Here is a 4,938-nt window from a genome sequence, read left to right as displayed (position 1 = left end):
GAGGAGTAAAGAATAGATTAATATCTATTAATGAACTAATTACTATCTATTAATATCCAGATTAATATCTGGAGGGAGATTTCTAGTGATGTTACCCAGATCTTTGTTTTAATCGCACTTTTTATCACTGTCTGATGAAGGTTTGTTTGGCAAATTCACTCACTGGTAGATTATCAAAACAGCATGACAGTTAATATATTGGATGAAAGAACTGGGGTCCAAAAAGTTCCTGTCAGGTTAGAATGATGAAGGAAATGTATAAAGTTGACATTTAATAGTGACAAATTCTAAACTTCGTGAGAAAAATAGAGTATGGTCAGACAATAGTTCCTTTGAAAAAAAGATGAGGGAGGGGCGTTTCAGAGGATTGTAAGCCCAACATGATGTCACTCTGTGACATGGCAGGCAAAAATACTAACTAAATTTTAGGCTGCATTGATGGAAGCCTTGAGTACAGTACAAGGTTGATGATAGTCCCTCGATACAGCCAGATGATAATATTTAGGTCTGGGATATGAGAGAATGCCAACCAAGTGTCAATTGAAAGAAATGGGGATATTTAGCCCATATGAGAAAAGATTTGGGATGGATATGACAGTTATCTTCAGATATTTGAAGGACTATGATGTGCTGGAAGGATTAAACATGATTGATCCCAGAGTTCAGAACTAGTGGCAGTGGGTAGAAGGAGTCAATTGTGAATGGTAGTCCAGTTGTCTGGGCAGTTGAAAAGGCCCCATTCCTGAGCACTAGGGGTCAGGAAAATGAGACAAGGAACAGTTTCTGGGGTAAAAGAGAAGCTTACATTCTGATAAAAGTAAAGATCTTAGGTTCAAGTGAGATAATGGATGTAAAGCACTTTTCAAAACATAAAACCATTGCATAAATACAAGTTATTATTCTTATGTTTAGCCTACAGTCACAAGGTGAGGGTGATGACTTTATTCTCTGAACCTTCTACTGTGCTCCTGCTTAACTCAAGGAACATTTATAGAGTAATACAGAGATGTGCTGGTAAATATTTAACAACCAGGCTCCCTGGGGGAAAAATGTGTGCTCAGACACTTTTAAGTTTAATTTGTATTTCTTAACCTTTCTTAAGTTTAGAGAATCAACAAAACAATGAATCAAGCCTTGATTTTGTAGCCACCTTTTCAGAAGTGTAAGTGCTCATATTGAAAACTGAACAATTTTCTCTTACCAGTTGCTAGAGGTGGCTCCAGCACAAGTCTAGATAAAAATTCCAGGCTTGTGGAGCATCTGTGGGCAGGCAGGAAGGCCCAGAGCAGCCTGGGCTTGGCATGAATTCCTCTATTTTCTTTTCACCTATTCTTCTCAATCCCTTGAAGCCTGAGTCCTGGCTTCCCTCCCCTACTGAAACTTCTCTCTTACAGGTCATCACTGAATAGTCAAATTCAGTGGTTTTATTTTCCCTTTAGTTGTTATCTTCAATGACAAAGGGGTTAAAGGATCTGATGTCCCAGCTCTGCTAGAATCTGGTTTCAGGACCTTGGACAAGTGTTTTTTAAAATTTCCTTCAATGGGTCTCAGGTTGCTCATCCATCAAATGAGGGAGCTGGAGGAAATGATCTTGAAAGTCCCTTCCACCTTTCCATTCTATGATGCTCTGAGAGACTGAGCTTCCTTCCACCCTCAGGTTTTCCTTATTTACAGCGGTGACTCTTTCCAGCTTTTCCTCAGGTGGTTTTTACAGGGAATTTAGATGGATTTAGGAAAGAAAACATCAACTTACCTTGACTCTGAGCCATAACATTGGCAGTGTCCACCATCATGACTACCCACAAGCATTGATTGAGCACCTACTGTAGGCAGACCATGGTCAGTCTGAGTCCTCTTTCTTTTCTTCCTCTTCCTATACAATAACCTGCCCATTCATCTGAAAGTCCCAAGCACTTAGAGCAACCAAAACATACTTCTCCATATGTGTGTCCTTTAAGTAGTCCCAGGCTTCTTCAACTAGATGAGCTGGTAGTCTGAATGTCAGACTCTTTGCCTGCCCAGCTGCCCCTGGGAGCAGGTTTCATCATTATCATTCTAGAGAGTATATTAACATACGGGATTGGATTCAATCCCAGAATATTGTTTTTTATTCTAGACTCTTACTTTGGGGATCTTGTCCCTGTAGAATCTTTTTTTAACACGTTAAAACTTCTGTTATGGTAAATATTATTTCAGTTTTATGGCAAGAAGCAGTCCTCTGGGAAGGGTGTACATTCTCTTTCTTGGTGTACTATAGACATGCATGGGGAGGAAGATGGGGAGAGAATTTGGAACTCAAAAAATTTTGAGTTCCAAATTGTGACCCTCCCTTACTTTCTTCTCCTTTCTCTGAGAAAGTAAGCAATTTGATATAGGCTATACATGTGTAATGATGCAAACATATTTGCATATTAGCCATGGTGCAAAAGAAAACACAGACCATTCCCTCATCAAGAAAGAAAAATGAAAAATGAAGAAACCAAAAAAAAAATATTATGCTTTTATTTGTATTTAAATTCCATCAGCCTTTCTCTAAAGGTGGATGGCATTTGTTGAGAATAGATAAGTCATTCACAGTTGATCATCATATAATATTGTTCTTGCTGTGTGTTAGGGTCTCCTGATTCTTCTTACTTTACTTTGCAGCAGTTTGTAGAAGTTTTTCCAGGTTTTTCCAGAAGCACCCTGTTTCTCATTTCCTATAACACAATAGTAATCCATCACAATCATATACTACAACTTGTTCAGCCATTCCCCAATTGATGGTCATCCTCTCAATTTTCAATTCTTTCTCAACACAAATAGAGTTTCTATAAGAGTTTCTGTACATATAGATATTTTTCCTTTTTTTAATTTATTTATTTATTTTTAGTTTTCAACATTCATTTCCACAAGGTTTTGAGTTTCAAATTTTCTCCCCATCTCTCCCCTCCCCTTTCCCTCAACACCTTGCATTGTGATTACCCCTTCCCCCAATCTACCCTCCCTTCTATCACACCCTTCCCTTCCCTTATCCCCATCTTCTCTCTTTTCTTGTAGGGCAAAATAGATTTCTGTACCCCATTACCTGTATTTCTTATTTCCCAGTTACATGCAAAAACAATTCTCAATATTTGTTCCTAAAACTTTGAGTTCCAACTTCTCTCCCTTCCTCCCTCCCCACTCATCCCCACTGAGAAAGCAAGCAATTCAATGTAGGCTACACATGTATAGTTTTGCTAAAGACTTCCAGAATAATCATGTTATGAAGACTAACTGTATTTCCCTCCATCCTATTCTGCCCCCTCATTTATTCTATTCTCTCTTTTGACCTTGTCCCTCCCCAAAAATGTTTACTTCTAATTACCCACCTCCTCTCATTTGCCTTCCCTTCTATCATTCTGCCACACCCCACATATCCCCTTCTCCTCTACTTTCCTGTAGTGTTGGATAGATTTTCATACCAAATTGAGTGTGCATGATATTCCCTCCTTAAGCCAAATGTGATGAGAGCAAGCCTCACTTTTTCCATCTCACCCCCCCTTTCTCCCCTCCATTGAAAAAGCTTTTTCTTGTCTCTTTTATGAGAGATAATTTGTCCCATTCCATTTCTCCCTTTCTCCTCCCAATATACTGCTCTCTCACCCCTTAATTTTATTTTTTGCATATCATTCCTTCCTACTCTGTGCCTTCTGTCTATATGTGTGTGTTTCTATGCATGTGTGTGCACATGTGCATGTGTGTGTGTGCGTGTGTGTGTGCATGTGTGTGTGTGTGTGTGTGTGTGTGTGTAATCCCTCCAACTACACAAATACTGAGAAAAGGTTCAAGAGTTTCAAATATTATCATTCCATGTAGGAATGTAAAGAGTTCAACTTTAGTAAGTCCCTTATGATTTCTCTTTGCAGTTTATCTTTTCATGCTTCTCTTGATTCTTCTGTTTGAAAGTCAAATTTTCTTTTCAGCTCTGGTCTTTTCATCAAGAATGCTTGAAAGTCCTCTATTTCATTGAATAACCATTTTTTCTCTTGAAGAATTATACTCAGTTTTGCTGGGTAGATGGTTCTTGGTTTTAATCCCAGTTCCTTTGACTTCTGGAATATCATATTCTAAGCCCTTCGATCCCTTAATGTAGAAGCTTCCAGATCCTGTGTTATACTGATTTTATTTCCACAGTTCTCAAATTGTTTCTTTCTGGTTGACTGCAATATTTTCTACTTGACCTGGGAACTCTGGAATTTGACTAAAATATTCATAGGAGCTTTTCTTTTCAGATTTTTTTCAGGAGGTCATCAGTGAATTCTTTCAATATTTATTTTGCCCTCTGGTTCTAGAATATCAGGGCAGTTTTCCTTGATAATTTCATGAAAAATGATGTCTAGGCTCTTTTTTTGATCATGGCTTTCAGATAGTCCCATAATTGTTAAACTGTCTCTCCTGGATCTATTTTCCAGGTCAGCTGTTTTTCCAATGAGATATTTCACATTATCTTCCATTTTTTCATTCTTTTGGTTTTGTTTTGTGATTTCTTGGTTTCTCATAAAGTCATTAGCCTCCATCTGTTCCATTCTAATTTTTAAATAACTATTTTCTTCAGTGAGCTTTTGAATCTCCTTTTCCATTTGGCTAATTCTGCTTTTTAAAGCATTCTTCTCCTCATTGACTTTTTGAATCTCTGTTGCCAATTGAGTTAGCCTATTTTTCAAGGTGTTATTTTCATCAGCATTTTTTGGGGTCTCCTTTAGCAAGGTGTTGACCTGCTTTTCATGATTTTCTTGCATCTCTCTCATTTCTCTTCCCAGTTTTTCCTCCACCTCTCTTACTTGATTTTCAATATCCTTTTTGAGCTCTTCCATGGCATGAGACCACTGAATATTTATTTTGGATGTTTGGGATACAGAAGCCTTGACTTTTATGTTTTTCCCTGATGATCAGCATTGTTCTTTCTCATCTGAAAGG

This window comes from Notamacropus eugenii, chromosome 3 (assembly GCF_028372415.1).
Source record: "Notamacropus eugenii isolate mMacEug1 chromosome 3, mMacEug1.pri_v2, whole genome shotgun sequence".
NCBI classification, from domain to species: Eukaryota; Metazoa; Chordata; class Mammalia; order Diprotodontia; family Macropodidae; genus Notamacropus; species Notamacropus eugenii.
This window is presented reverse-complemented; position numbering follows the sequence as displayed.